The sequence below is a fragment of the Falco cherrug genome, chromosome 8 (assembly GCF_023634085.1).
Source record: "Falco cherrug isolate bFalChe1 chromosome 8, bFalChe1.pri, whole genome shotgun sequence".
Lineage (NCBI taxonomy): Eukaryota > Metazoa > Chordata > Aves > Falconiformes > Falconidae > Falco > Falco cherrug.
Genome location: NC_073704.1, coordinates 14,928,092 through 14,944,236, shown reverse-complemented (window position 1 = coordinate 14,944,236; position 16,145 = coordinate 14,928,092). Strand labels below are relative to the sequence as shown.

Here is a 16,145-nt window from a genome sequence, read left to right as displayed (position 1 = left end):
TTGTATTTCAAGGAGGACAGCATCCAAATCCATAGCAGGACACCAGATTTGTGATACATACGTGCAGCAGAAAGCTGGAAGTGCCTTGTTGCAACTTGTTCTGTTTTATCTCAGTTTCAGTTCCTCTGCTGCAGTGTGCCATGGTATTAATATCACCTCAGTGTTGTATGTGAAGTCTGAAGGCTTTTTTTGTGTATGTTGTTGAAATACATTTGTCCAGTAACGTGCAGAGTTTATAAATAACTTGTGTGTACCTTCTACAGGGAGTCTTGGGCATTAAAAGCAGAGCAGGTGGGAAAGGATCAGTGTACTGTAGAAGTTTTAAAACATGGTCTTGTGTCTTTCTCTTAAGACTTGCTGAAAGGAGGAAAGAAAATTTTTAACAGGATCACAATTACAGAAATCTCTATGGTGAATTCAAAAGGAAGGAGATTTGGTTGTAAAACATACCTCCAGCTTTCTAATAAAGTAGAAATATCACTTGAAATGAGCGGGATGCCTCTATCCAAACCAAATTAAGTCTTAATACTGAAAAGGTATACTTTAGAAAGTCAGAAAGGTCAAGGTTCATGACATCAAATCATGGATTGCAGCTGGCAGGCTACCTCTGTAATTTCCATGGGAATAACTAAAGAAATTTGACCAAAGAAAACGTCTGCAACAAGTAGGACATAGCTTGAAAAGAACACTAAAAGCCAGATGTCCCAGAAGAATACTTTGGAAATGTAGGAGGTAGCAGACAGGGGTGGGTTTTGTCAATTTTTTTAATAAGTCAGTCAACTCCTCACAGCAAAAAACCCAGTTAATACAATGTGGAATAGTTTAAAAGCTAATTAATATTTTGAAACTGAACAGCCAGCTTTTTGCAAGGAGGTACTAGCTGGAGTAAATAAAAATACATTCAAGTGTCACATTTACAAAAAACATGGATCTGGTATGGATTTTAGTGTATAACCAGGCATAAGGACCTCCCACTCAAACAAAGGGCACCAAGTTCAGCTTAAAAATACAGGAGGTGGAGGAAAATATTGCCTTTGAATAAAAAGGCTTGAATTAATATTATAAAATTTAATGAAGGCATGGAGACATTGCCTCGGAAAAAAAACTGTATTAACTATGCCTCCAGTGAGTAAAAGAACAAAACAACTGTTAGGGAACAAAATATTAATGATAGAAAGAAGTGTCAGTACAAAATGGTTAGGTTGAGAAGAAGGATCTGTGGAAAAAAGATAAGTGAATGCAAATTAAAAAGAAGATCATCAAATTAAAAAAAAAAAAAGCATATATCCCATCCAGTGCATCAACAGAGTGATGTGCTGAGTGAAACCTGGGGAATAAGATTTGTGCTACAAAATGCAAATCTATCCATTGCATTGTTGAGATGGATATTGAAATCACTCAGGAGACCAACAGGCTGGGAAGCTCAGCTGGCTGCTTTATAGGTACAGATATTTGGAATAAAAACGTTGCTGCTTCTGTTGTGTTATAATTCAGAAAAAGTGTGGACTCTAGGCTGCAAAAATGTGGAAATAAGTTTTTTATTCTGTGAGACAGTGCATTGTAAAATAAGACAACTGCACTGCAGTTCTTGGCTTTGTCTTTCCCTTGATGAATAGGTCTGGAGGTGCGGCTGAAAGGTGGTTGTCAGCAAACATGCTTTAAAAACAGCTAACAAAGGAGAAATGTGGGAAGCCAACAGCATCAGGTGTAAATATATGTGATTTTTGAGGATGTTGGAACAGGATTCTTGAGTGAGCTTCCTGCAGCTCTCACAGGGTTGTGCATGAACCTCCTGTGTTCTATCACAGCTCAGCTAGGTTCCTGTAAGCAAGCAGCAGCTTTGCGATGGCACCAGTTGCTCAGAGCCAGGCTGCAGTTAGTTCTGCATAATCCAGCCAAATCCTTTGTCTCCCTCCAATCTTTGCAAAGCAGGCTCATTAAAAAAAAAAAAAAAAAAAAAACCAAAAAAAAAAAAACCACCAAAAAAAACCACACACCACAAACGGGAAAGGTGTTACAAAGAACAAGGAAGTTGTACTGTCATGGTAGCAAGTTTCAAGCTTTTAATGGCAAGCCACTTTCAGTGGGTCATTTATAGGTATTCTTATGTATGTATCTAGAAAAAGGAAAGATTATACTGATGAAGCAGGAAAGTGAATTGTATGTGGACAGTCTTAATTGAATGCTGCAAGATAATGATGGGCTGTGAAATCTCGGGAACTCAAATATAGTTCTGGGTTCTTTTACAGACACATAGGGGACAGAGTCATAAGCACTCAGCGTGCCACCCACTGAGAAATAAGAAACAGGGTGAGGGAGATGTGAGCCATAGAGAAACACAAGAGCAGTGCTTTACGAAGACCTGCAGTTGTTTGTTATCCTTGGTGAAACCCTGCCTTGTGAGAAGAGAGCTTTTATATAAACTGGTGATTAAAGGAAAGAGGTATCTAATTTGGGATTAAGAGAATCACTGAAGAATTTAATAGTAAAATCAGTTGCTAGAACAGCTGTTTCAACACAGGTCATACAATTGGCAGCCAAACTGCTTCCATTTCGCAAGCAGGTGACATTTAATTTCTCTGCACAGAAGCCTTTTAAACACATATCAAGAGAATATTCTAAATTCTAGAGATTTTTGTCCAACTTTCTTTGCCCATATATTCACCTAAGGCTTTTATGTTGCTTTTCAACTGATACTTTAGAAAGTCATGCTTTGGGTATATTGTTACAGATTGACTAACACTTTATTCTGCAAGAAATATTGTAGAAGCTAGTGTAAGCCTGACCAATAATCCATGGACATATTCATACCAGTTGCAGTCAGCAGTCAATTTAGACTGAGATGTGATCACTGTTAGAGCATATTCCTTCATTTCTTTGCTGTATGGGTCAGTCTGGTAGTAATTTGGTAAACTCTGATGAGGTTATTTGTTTTTTCCCCAGGAACTCTGTCCACCAATGTTAGCAGTCTCTGTCTGTATTTTGGAGATCCTAGAAAAAGGAATATATCTTGGCCTGCTTTGTATGTTCTTCTCCACCCCATTCCATCTTACCACAGATACAAGTGAAGTAAAAGTAGGACTTAAAAATTAATGTAATTCAAGGTTGTTGAAGAATTACAAATATTCAGATCACTAGTGGTTACGGACCAGTAACTTTGTTAAGAGGAAGCATGGAGCTAAAACTCCTGTTGTACTCTGTTAAAGAAAATTAATTCCTGCTTTCTTAAGCATCTTTACCCTCATCTCCAGGCTTGGAAAAGATGGCATTGTTCTAGCGTTTAATAGTTATGTAAATTAGCACTAATTTTGTCACTTAGCACCTGTACAAATTTTCTACGAGAACAGCTCTTTAAAATTTGGTATAAACAAAGCACAAGATGCACAGTGATACTGTTCTTTTGTCGATAATTATTTGAGAAAATCTGCATAAGCTATTGTCATGGATATGCCAGAAACACACTAGCAAAACTTTGTAGGTATGTGATACAGGCCATTAGTCAGACTTTCAGCAAGCTTTATTTAAGAAATATATTAAATACCATAATGCATATGCTAAAAACTTAACCACATCTTTATAGTAATGGTAGTGTCTTTGCTGTACTCAAAAACTTTGTCTGCCAAACATAACTTAATCTGGCTATAGAGATGTTGACAGAACTCATACCTTCTGCCTGGTATTGCTGTGGCCTCCACTGCTGCACTCTGTTCCGTGTGGGCCGGTGAGATCCTACAGCTGTTGGAATAAGTATTAGTTTAAAGAGTTATTCTGCTTTGATTAACCATTCGATGAGGGGGGAAATGACAGGGGGGAGAGTGCCTAAGGAATCTCTCTCTGCTTCAGGCCTCCTGCCCACCAGGATGCATTTAAATGTTCGAGCAGTGATGAGGTGAGGAGTCATGTAAACTGGAAACTCTTCCTCAAGTCACCGTCTTCTCTCTGTTCACAGAGTAATTGATAGCTCATGTGCTTGCAACAGCTGAAAAAACAGCAGAACATGGAAACACATCCACTGTATAACATACATGGGAAGCAAGAGGAGGAGAGTGTTAACTCTAATAGAAAGTGAATTATCTGACATTTTTGTTCCACTCCAGGTGTAATTCAGCAAGGAGATTGGATCTGTGCATTAGACAGTCTGAGACAGCACCTTGGAAATTGGCAGCCAGTTCCAGGCAGAGAGGGCAGTAAATGTGTGAATAAAACCCAGCCCAGGTTACCAAGTAAAATCCCGAGCCAGTGGAGGTGCTCGGATGTTGAGTAGCTGGCACTTTTCTTCATTTAGAGAAGAAAAATTGCCTTTGTTTTCCAGGTGAAGTACTTTGAGAGTAGTCTGTTGTAGATCATGACAAAACCTGGCAAACAAAACCAATCTCGGCAGGCTTTCACAGTTGAAAATCCATGTGAATGGCTTTTTGCTTGGATCTAGTGTTAGTGTGCTGTTGTACATACCCATGTGTCACCAGGTTTTGGTTCCTCATTTAGCATTTTTGTTGTGAATTTTGGCTCGGTCTAAGATGTTATGCTTTAAAGAAAAGGAATATTTGTTTACTGAAAACTGAGATGTCTTCAGTATAAAAAGAATGTATTTTTAGAAGTATGGTATGGTCACAGTTTTTCCCTTTGTTTTGCTTTCTTGAAGAGGTAATAGATACGCTTTTGAACTGAAATCAACCATCCAAAACAATAGCTGGGACAAAACGAGTCGAAGAAAGGACATACTAGCAGTCTTTCCAAAGATCCTCAAACAGCAAACACACTTTATAACTATATGTAAAGCAATTAAAGATTTCCAAAATCAGTTAAAAGCTTTAAGGATTCCAGCAGCTGTGCTCAGAAATCCTGTGTGGCTTTGCTGCGCGTACTGTTTCTTACAGGCAGACTCGACTTCTGGTAGTCCTCTGATTAGCTTTGATGGGGTCTCTGAAGGCATCTGAGTTTCTCACTGCCTAGGGAATTAGGCTGAATTTAGGCTGCCTGAATACACCCATGCTGGTTTTGAGCATTTTCTGTAAGGATACCGTGTGGTATGCGGCAGCCCCCTCTGGAATGGCAAGTGGAAGCAGCTCAGCGGAACAGGCTGCGCTGCGGTACTGACTGCACCACGCTCTATGGCAGAAAGCAAAGAGCAGATCTGTTTGAGATGAAAGGAAGGGTTGTTTTTTTTTAAAAAAAAAAAAGCCAACAACAAAAAAAACCACAAATTCAATTAGTGAGTTGAAATTGAGTTGGGGTTTACAGCTTGAATTTTTAGGCCCAGATCCATCAGAGCACTTAAGCACCTGCTTTACCTTGAATACATTTTGTTTTTCAATAGCAATCATTTGCCTCGCTATCAGAGGCCTCCAGGAAACCTGGACTTAAACGTGCATTGTAAAGCGTAGGGGAAGGATGGCAGACAGTCAGTGGTACTTAAGAGAAATTTTACTTTTTCACTACCTGCACTTTCTGTGGCTTAAATAATGCCTCCTTAATGTTGCCGTAATGCAATGCTTTTTGCTAAATACCCTGTAAATAATATCAAGAAAGATTATTTAATGAATAATCTGACTTTTTCTTTGAAGAGACTTGTTACTGATCTTAACCTGGAATCTCTTTAGTATTATTGAGGGGAATAGCAACCTTAATGTCATTTTGGTTTTGATTTCTTTGTGTGAAGGGCTGAAAGCTCTCCCTTCTCTCTCGTCACCAAACATCTGAGGAAAGCTCTGTTATTGAGAGATTACTGCAGTGGTCCTTGGTCTTAGAGAGATTTCATCAGAAACATTTCGTTTTTAATGGACAATGGAAAATGTTCAGCTGTCCATTATTACACTTCTTTGTACACAGTCTAAAAATATAAATGGAAATTATAATTACATCTGTAATTCTGGGTCCCAGCTGAAATCACTTTAATCCCGATGTGAAAAAAAAAATCAATACAGAACCCTTAACCCTGGTCTTTTCCTGCTTAGACATTTCATTTTCAGTTGTACTAGTTTATACCACAAGTTTTGTAAGTTTTTCAAGGGACTTTAGTGTACAGAGACCATTTTGCATCCTCAGATAGTATTGCTGCTTTGTGCTTTGCTGACTTAGAAACTGGAATATTCTTCTTGAGTAATGGTTTATATTGTAGCTGCTTGATATGACAGGAGATTTCTCCCGTTTACTTTTTGATCATTAAAAAAAGAGGGGCCTTTGAAATGTTGCAGAGTTCTTTTAAAGAAAATCCCATTTTACTGAAAGTAGAATTACAGTTATTTTCGTTAAAGAGGAACCCAAGTCAGCATTCAAGATTTAACATTGTGGTTTGGAAAAGATGTCATTCTCAACTCACCATAGGTTCTCTCTACTATATTGTGCTTTTTTCCTATGGGATTCAAACAGTAGGTCTGTCAAATATTATCGTTGTTGGGGTTTTTTTACAATCAACATCTATAAGTACAGACACGCCAAGTGTTTTGTGTTTCTGAAACCTGCACCTTTCTGCAAACCTGGACTTAGACTAATAGTTGCTTTGGTTTGAGTTGGCTTCTGGGGAGGAAAGGAGAAGTTGTTATGCCGTAAGGCTTATGCAGACTATTAATTGTCTGCTAATTACAGCTTCTCCTGAAGCATCTGGTTCTGGCGATAGTCAAAGACATGATACTGCAGTTTAGGGCACACTCTGTTACGTTGCCCCAGTTGCCACACTATTAATAATCATAAATGTAACATCCATGTAGCAGAGGTGTGCTGTTCATCTGGTAGATGTCTTGTTTCTTAGTAATTGCATATATGTATCCCTCTAGATCATGAGGACTCAAAAGTAAAAAATAAATGAACTACATTTTGGCCAGTCTTTTCTCTGAATACCTGAAAGACACAATTGAAAAGGAATGTTTCCACGTGGAGTGAGGCATTTCAGCAACCCACATCTAGTACTTGAGCTATTTATTTGCTGTCTAAGGCTGTCAGGCTTTAACTTCCTGACTTCATTCCAGGATACAGATGTCTCATTCTCTCCCTGCCCTCTCCTCCCCTTTCAGATACCATTCTCCTATACAAGAGCCTAATCCAAAGCTCATTGAAATGCTTCCATTGACATCCAAAGGCTTTGGCTGAGGCTGGTTGAGTCTCCGGCGCAAAGTTCCTCATCGCATTGAGTTATTCAGTCTTCTCAGCCTGATATTTAGGCAGAGCACAGGTCTCTTTCCATCTTTACTTCCCTCTGCAAAGTATCTTGATGGTTTTTTTATGAGCTTGCCACTTCAAGTCTATCACATCACGCAATCTGAAAATACTTAGAATGATACTGTAGTAGTGACCTTTATTGTTCATTAGTGAATCAGCAGCTAGCTTACTGTGGCTTTAAATGAGCTATATAAATTGGTTGTTATTTTCAGTGATGATTCCCTTGATTTGAACATACTAGAGCAAAGATAATTGATTGATTCATTATGTAAAAGATTGTTTCAAGTTAGAGGGTGTTTTTATTTTTTTCCCCCACAGCCAAATTGAGACATGCTGTCTGGAATCTTTGCCAGGTTCTTACCAGGATCAGATAGGGAAGTGCAATTGCTTCTCTTTTTCTCACTGATGGCATGTAGTAGCCTTCCTGGATGGGGTAGGGGTGCCTCTCTGATTGTGGTGGTGTTCATCATGATCTAAGATGAAGCTACTGACAGCATCACATCTTGCACATAAGACTACTGCACACTGTAGCCTTTGACACATGACATATATATGTGTTCAAAAGAAACTAAAGTCTATACCTGGTGGTGCTGTCCAAAGCCTCTCTTTGCCTCAACATTGGCTTGCCGCTATCTTCCAGCTGCTGTGCTGTCACCTCTGTAAGGTATCACTGATTAACAGCTGTTGGCATTGCTTCCATTGCTCAAGGATGCAGTGTTTTGGTGTGTCTTTAAAGCATTTTTTTTTCTGTCTTCTGCTGTATGCTCCCACTTCCAGCTTCAGCATCCTGATGTCTTCTGTTCTAGGTATGTGACTAAGCTGATATAACTGTGTTGCCACAGGCTGTGCTTGCTCTCTCTAGAAGGTTGCCATGCTCCAAGAACTTTGCTGTTCCAAATTTTATCTTGTCATCTGGCATGAAGCATGGTGTGCAGATGGCACAGAAGAAATTTGTTTAGAAGCTACATATCTCCTCAGTTACAAGTGTTGGGGGGGGAGGGGGGGAGGATGTACATATGCCTGGGGTGTTGATGATTGCACCAGTTCCCAAAGAGCAAAGGATGCTGCGTGCCCAGGGACCATGCTAGTAAGTCCTGCTGGATCCATGGTGCTGCCCCAGACCAGGAATGCATGGCAGACAATCACATAGATCTGGTGATGTCTCATGTCATCTTGGACTCCTTGCAGGCATTGCCAGGGCTGGCACTGCTGGGGAAGAAACCAAAGAAGAGAACAGTAGCCAGGCCAGGAAGGGGAAGTGGCAAAAAAAGTGGTGGGAGTCATGGGCTCCAAGAAACCAAACTCAGACCTCGTGGAGGGAGGCAGAGAGGACAGCAGGGGATGTGACATCTCATCGTGTTGTCATGTCTTCCCATCTCCAGCCTGTGGTCTAACATGATGTCCACTGACTTTCAGATTTGTTTTTCTTAAGGAAATGAAGTCCAGCAAATGAAAAGGGTAAGGGGAAGAACTGAGCACAGAAGTGGATGAAAGTCAGCAGTCAATTTGTCTTCATCTGTCAGTGGCCCACATAGCTTGTATATATCTATAGGCATTAAAGTCAGTGCCATATATACAAGTAAAACCTCTAACTATGCCCGTAAGGCTGGGTTACGGTGGTTGGGAGCTATATTGTGCGTTTCCTCCATGCTATGTGGTTCAGGTCTCAAAGCACCGTTAGAGTGATGTATTTGGTAGCAGTGGCGTGTGTGTCTCTCATTCACACACAGCTATTCTGCAGGGCGTGTTGAGGGGGTGTTTGAGGAACTGAGCAGATTCACGGCTGTGTCTCACTTCTCCAGAATCTGCTTCTGCTACCAGAATCTGGTGCGCTAAACCCTCCTCATCTGAGCAAGTCAACAGCCTGTCCCAGGCTGCCGCCTTAGAGAACGGCAGGGACTTTGTAAATAAAGGAAACAATTGAATGATAAGTTCACACTTCAGCACACTGCTTAACAACCTGATAACAGTTAATTACATACAGTATTTTTAAATGCAGCAACAGGGAGATAACTCATGCAGAGATGGAGCACAGGCACTTGGGCCTCACGACTGAAGGTTAACCTTTTACTGCCCATGTCCCTAAAGAGACCAGTGGCTTGCAGCTCTGGATCTCACCAGCTTTGAACATTTACTGGCTAGCAGTGACTCAGGGCCATCCGTGTAGCGTTTGTTCAGCCACAGGTAGGGGCAGGGGGAAGCTGCGCTCAGCCCTGCAACTTGCAGGGCCCAGTTTTGCAAGAGCAACCTGTGCACTGGCAGGCGGGAACTGCAGGGTGGTGAAACAAGGGACGTCTTCACCGTGGGCAGCAGGTAGAGCATGTCCAGTCAGCAGTAGCTCCGCTTGCTGCAGCTGCACTGATGTTCGTGTAACTGTAGAAGCTCTTAAGGAAGAAGCCAGCATAAACACAGCTGGAATGGGCTGCTTCGCAGGGCACTCGCAGCCGTCTGCAAGTCACAGCAGCTGCAGTCAGTGCTACTGCGCTCCGGGCACCGGGTGGGACGTTTCCGTCTCTCCTAGCTCGGTGGGATTGAGGGGTTTGACCCTTGTTATTTAAAGCTCAATTTCAGGACATCTGCTGTCAGAGCACCCGCAAAGTTTGTGACTTAATGCAAGTCTAATTAACCGATTTGCCTATCCAAATCTAGAGATTTACACACTTCTGTAGAGGCAGCTGTAAAGTTACAACTTCAGCTGTTTATCATGCCCTGAGCCTTTAAATCTCAATTATTAAAGGTGGTGTTTAATGGCTGGCTGGAAAAGGGGTGGTTACCAGAGTGTTAATGGAGTGCGGCAAGCCAGGAAATCTATAATCTAATGCCTGTATAGAAATGAATGGTTCTAACAAAAGAAAATATACAGGGGGGAGGATGTACTTACAGACTGTTTGCCTGTTTGGGAGCAAATCAGTACATGAGCAGTAGGGGAACAATGGGGACTGAAATACTGCCTGAAGAAAGAAATAAGAGCTGCTTGTCTTTACGGTCCCCCAAAAAGCAGCTATCATTCTCCTCTGGATCTTGAGCTTTGCCTTTGTTCCACAGGGGAAAAAAAAAGAATGACACATCTCGGTGAGTTTAACAGAATGTCTGGACCCAGAAAGAAATGAAATGGAGGGAAAAATAACCAGCTACAATCGGTTTCAAAAATCATTTTCCTTTTTTATTGAAGCATGGTTTTACTACCCAGTTTGTGCCATTGGAGGCAGAATTGACAGCCATGCTTCATCATGGCAATGGGAGAAAACGCTGCAAGGAATGCTTTAATTTAAATGAGAGATACTTTGGAAAAAAAAAAAAAGCCTAAAAGCTCGGTAATAACATTAATAACCACTTCTTACCGGTTTTTACTAGCCCACTAAAGATCAGACAGCGTGTTAAGATCCCAGCAGCTGAATAGCAAAGACCTGGGTGCAGGTTGTTATTACTTAGGAAGGTTCTTTTAATGATTTCTGTTATTTGTTGAAAATAATTTGAACAGCACAGCTGAATAATCACCATGCTTTAAATTCATTTCACGTGAAAAATGAGAACAGGATAGAATTTGGGTTTATGTGTCTTTGGAAGCACTTTACAAAAGCAGCATGGATAGCAGTAGCGCTGTGAATGGTTAGGCGAAGGGAGGAGGCTTCCTTGCTTGGGAGGAGTTCTCCAGGAGCCTGAGCAGTGTGTTTGTTTCCTTTTGAGAGCGGGATTTTGGTAGGCAGCAGAATTTCTTTTAAATCAAATTAAAATCTCCTGAACCACCACAGGACCTTTAATTTCTACCCTGATAGCCTCCAAGAAAGCACGGATCGGCAGTAGAGGTTTGGGTGAGACAGAGATCTGGGTAGTATTTCTGGCTTTTGTGCTTGGGCCAGCATTGTGGTCTCATCTCTGGGTCTCTCCCTTCTCATTGCTTGCCTGCTCTTGAGGGACGTAGCTGGCTCTTCTCGTGGCAGGGATAGCAGGGCCCCCATGTCCTTTGGAGCTATTGCACATTCTACTGTAACGCAGTAGAAATACTGCTGTAAGATGCCACTTCAGCATCTTGCCCCAGTGGCAGTTCTGCATGCATTCAGTACTTCTTCATATTAGTTTGAGTCTGCATTGAAATGCAAAATTCAGCTGAGAAACTGAAACATTCACTTCTCTTGCTGGCCTAAGATGCATATGTCCTTTAAAAAGAAGTTTTCTCCCCTCTGGTGTAACTTGGCCCGCATCTCAGAAATGTGACGCAAGAGACCAAAGGCCAAGAACTTTTTTAGTCTATAGGAAGAGCTTTCGGCCCCTGCTGATCTGCAAAACAAAAGACCAAAGGGACCTTAAAATCTCATCCAGGTCTCTCCCCGGCAGAGCATGGGGGTTCCTGAGCAACAAGCATGACTGCTTAGCTTTGAGAGTAGGTTACCAATGCCAAGAGGTTAATGACTCACACGGCATTATGTTGTGTTGAATAATGAGTAACATGTGAAATGACACATGTTGTAATGACTTGCTACTTAAAGTACCAATCTACTTAAGATCTCTTTAAGCTTGAAGAGATCACAGAATAGCGATGTCTTGTTCAATAGGTGCTACTTTATTTTGTGCCTTCTGGTAGAAGAGATGTACCATGCCTGAGAGCATATGAACAAAACAAGTGAGGAATTGAGTAGGAAGGATTATTGGACTAGCTGTTTTGAATGCTTATTGGGCATGTATAGAGCACTGGCTAGCATATTCGGGTTTTTGTTGCTGTTGATTTGAGGGTTTTAATCCTGATTATCGCTGTTCCTATATTTGTAGGTTGGATTTAGGGAAGGAAAGAAAGGGGAGCTTTGCCTACAGGATGGGATTACCATGTCTGAGGTCGGCTGTGGGAAATAAGCTAATGCTGGAGCAAAGGAGTAACGCAGTGTTTTATTGCTTTGCTGATGGGAAGGGGTTTAATTAAATGGCACTCTAAATTCTGATATTAACCAATCTGTGACATAGTTTGCTCCGTTAGGGGTTGAGAACAATCAGTTTGCTTGCATGCAAAATAGACTGTTCATGCTGTCATAAGAAATCTTAAATAATCATACTGTAAAGTTTTAAACCTGTCAGACTGCTGTGTTCCTGTCTTAGAGTTGTCTCTGCAGTCTGCTTATCTGCAAGCAGAGGTAGTATCTGACTAAACTTTATGCTTGGTCCTGGATATAAAAACAAGTAGGACACCTAAATTGCTAAGAACTGCCCAGGGAGCTGCTAGGGTGCAACTTCTCTCAAAACATAGCCCTCAGCAAGCAAAAAAGGACTTTGTTCTCCAGCCACTTTAAGGCTAGACTTCAACTAGAGTAATATAAATATGCCTATGCACTTGCCTTTTGGGATTGTGGTGCTTTTGCTGTTTGTTTCTAAATATTCCAAGCTGTGATACTGTAGAGAGAGAGGAAAACTGTGCATATAAGCTTTTATGTTCAGGCCAGTCGAGGCCACTGTTTAACTTTGCAAAATTGCCTGCTAGGGAGGAGAATCAGGCCTGTCTGCATTGCATCTGAAATGTACTCTTGCTTGAATTTCAAACAAACTTGTGTGGATCCCTCATCCTCCAAATCTAAAACAAACATGAATACTTTAAAAAGGGGAGAGAGAGATTTTTCCACTCCCCCCCCCCCGGTAACACAGGTCATGAAATGATCATTATTTTTATGGGTCTGCAAAGCCTGTAGAAGTCAAAGCTATGTAATATACATTGCAGAGTGTTCTGCTAATCCAGTCCAACCGCAGTCGTGCCTGGCCCAGGGATGAGGGTCTGGTAACTGGAAACCTGACACTGTAGGAATTCCAAACACAGTCTTCAAACTAAAAACAGCTCTCTCTGCATGGCATGTGCTACGTGAGAGCCAGGGATTGTATTCGTTTACGTTATCTGATTTTTTAGCCTTGTATTGTTGATAAAAGAACAGGAGAAGAAAGCACCTCCACCAGCTCAGCTCATAAATAATCTGTGTGTGGTGTGTTTGGGGTTAGTACGACATTGCTAGACATCTGCCGCCTTCTGAGAGATACAAGCCTCTCTCACAGACAGCAGCCACGGAGCACTTCCTTGTGTTGCAGATTCTTCCTAGCACTGATACCAAATTTGATTTCTAGTGGCTTTTTAAATGCAAAACCCATCATTGGAAGTATTGGTCTGAAACGGCAAAGAATATTTGTTATAGGAGTATCTTGCCTATTAAGATACAGAGGCAGACTTTAATGAAGCTCAGGGTCATGCAGTGATTTTTTTTGAAACCTGCAGTGATTTTAAAAAAAAAAATATTAAATTATGTGCACATTGAATATTAAGCAACAGAAATTCTTAGTGCCACTGACTACAAACAGCACTGCAGTGTCTTTAATACTGTATCTGGAGAGATAGGGACTACATGATCTTTTTAGTCAGTTGTTTTTAGTGTATGTTGAGAAGAGCTTTATAAAGACAGTGTAATGTATTTGATACTGTAAGATTGTTTGCATAATTTAATTCTTACATCAGCTTCTCCTTTCTTCTTTAAAAGTAGATCCTCCTGGCTGAGAACAAGCAGCATGCAATCACAATGCATACAGTAGAGTTCTTCACTGAGAATTTGGACATAGATAGGACCTTGTTGCTTTCCCCTGTTCTTTAATCGCAGCCTGAGCTGCCTGATGCCATCACCCGGAGTCTCTGTATGTCTTGCTTAGACATGAAAGAGACTGCAGCCAAATGTGGGCTTTCCATTTGCCACTTAGTCTGTGGCTGTCTTTGAAGTTTATTTCAAGAAGTATTCCCTGACAAAGTAAGAAGGCAGTTTTTCATGTGAGATTATATCCCTTGCAAAATATTCCCTCAGCAGCCAGGAGACAGTGATGTAAGAAGAGAGCATTCCCTTCCTTGCTTTTTAGCAGGTACTAAGAGGGTGACCTCTGTGATTCTCCCTATAGAACAGAGGCAAGAAAAACTCTTTGTCATGATGAAATCCAAACCCCCAACATGATGGGGCACAGCATGAACAGCCAGACCGTCATTTTGCTTTCCTTTTCTTTCAGATAACCCAAGCATGTGTCTCGTGGATGATGTTAAAGGTGACCTGCAAATGGGGGTTAACAATGAAACAGAGTAAACTTGAAATGAAATAATTTTTTTCTGGTTGTTTTTTGAAGCATCAGGTATTTAGGCCAGTCTGCCCTGTGAGATTCTCCACAACTGAAGAATTACTAAAATGGGGACTTTAAAAAAAAAAAAAAAAGTGGAACTGCAGAAAGAAAAAAACGTTTTAGTTAGGTTTTTGAAGCGTAGAGATACCTATCTAACTTCAATGACTAAATAGCATTTTGGGTAAAAGAAGCCTTTCTTAAGTATTCTGAATCCTTTGGTTCAGTTTTAAATAAACCTAGAAGCTCTTAAAAATCTGCAGCAAAGCCAGAAAATATTAGATTTTATATTCTTTGTGCTTGGAAGATAAATAAAGGAGGGATAGAGTAGCTCAGGCTTTACTTGTCATAGGAAAAAAACAACACATATACTGTTAACTGAACGTCAGTCACGATTTACCTGCTTTATTTAGATGATGCTACTTTGACTCTTAAAGCTTAAAATGGAGTTCTTCAAGTTCTTCCCTGGTGAATCATTTAGAAAATAAACCAGTAAGAGCTGCCACCCAGCATATGAAATGATATGGCGAAACATGTTTGCAACTACCCATGTGATCTATAATTTCCCTGCAGGGAAGTTGAGATTTCACTTCCTCACAGTAAAATGAACATTTTAAGGGGCACCTTGCCCATGACATTTTTGAGGGGTGCATTTTCACACTGCCCCACCAGCTGCACTCCTTCCTTGAACCTGGTGCTTCTGCCTCCCTTCCTTTCACTGCTTGCTTCAGAAGCAGCAGCCTCTGCTTTTAGCTGGACACGCGTCAGTGGTATCTTCCAGTGGGAGCCAGCAGAGCTGAACTGTCAGCAAAAACGCTTTTTGAGCTCTGAGATCAGTTCCTTCTCAGGATGTTGTGCCAGCTTCCCTACCTTCTGCCTGCCATTAATTTCACTGGACCCCCAGGTCAAACAACTGGCCAAAAATCTGGAAAACAGCTGAGAGTCAGAGCAGCTCCTACACAGCATGTCCTTTCAGAGGGCACGCTCCTGGACTGGTCCCTTTGAGTGGCTAGACCTGCTTGACCCAATTTGTGGATTTTTGATCACTCCCCTGGGTCACTGATTTTCCACTTGAGGTTATTGGTTTGACCCCCAAACCTTGGGTCACTTGGGAGGTGTGATATGGCCCTGTGAACTCTGAACTCATCAGGAGCCAACAAAAACAGCCAGGGAGGGGAGAAGAATTTCATTAGGGCCTCCTCAGAGGTGGCAATGTCTGCCAAGTGAAAAGGCAGAGGTGGTTTTTCTTCTTGCAGAAACAAACATTGCATCTACAAGGGGCTGCCAAGTAGAAAGTGTTTGGTTTGAGTTGTTATGGCAATTTCTTTAAGGATAAACAACGGCATATACTTGCACCCCGTGAGCTCTCACGTGGAAACGGTGCTGTGTCAGAGGAGCCTGCTCTTCATGCCGGGAGCTGCCCTGTCTCCCGGGCTCACTCCTAATGGTGACAGCGTTTCCACAGCCAGAGCTTGGTACCTGTACGCGTTTCTTCTACCTTAAATAGATTGACTTTCTGATGGTTAAGTTGACACACTTGAGGAGGGAAGAGCTGGTTTTTCCTGTATTTTCAGTCTTGTCAGATGGAGGTTTGTGTCAGAGGTTTATGGATGCTGGCTGGTCGCACTGAGCAGCTCCCGAAGAGCAGGCTTCGCCGGGCATGGCGGGGAGGTGGGGAAGAATGAATCCTCAGGAAATAACTCGGCCTCAGCATGTGGTGCTGGCCGTAAAAGGGAAGAAAAGCGTTGTCACTGTAGCATGTGTACCTGCACACATGACACCCACTGGGATCGCCAGGGGAACTGGGCTGCAGAGTGTGGTGCAGACACAAGGATGTCTTTCATGAAGTTTCCTCCGGTCATGCTGCCTAG

General features: G+C 41.6%; 1 protein-coding gene and 1 long non-coding RNA gene across 5 annotated transcripts in view; one reads left to right on the top strand and one right to left on the bottom strand.

Annotated features, from left to right (window-relative positions):
* The window catches only part of LOC129736630 (uncharacterized), a 30,461-nt gene extending 15,517 nt beyond the window's left edge, over positions 1–14,944 (bottom strand). Inside the window, exons 1-2 of the long non-coding RNA XR_008733535.1 lie at positions 14,675–14,944; positions 3,667–3,735 (exon numbers count right to left, since the gene is read on the bottom strand). This is a non-coding gene — a long non-coding RNA (uncharacterized LOC129736630). The remainder of the gene's footprint in view (positions 1–3,666; positions 3,736–14,674) is intronic.
* The window catches only part of PARD3B (par-3 family cell polarity regulator beta), a 413,251-nt gene that overhangs the window by 389,530 nt on the left and 7,576 nt on the right, over positions 1–16,145 (top strand). The window lies entirely within an intron of this gene.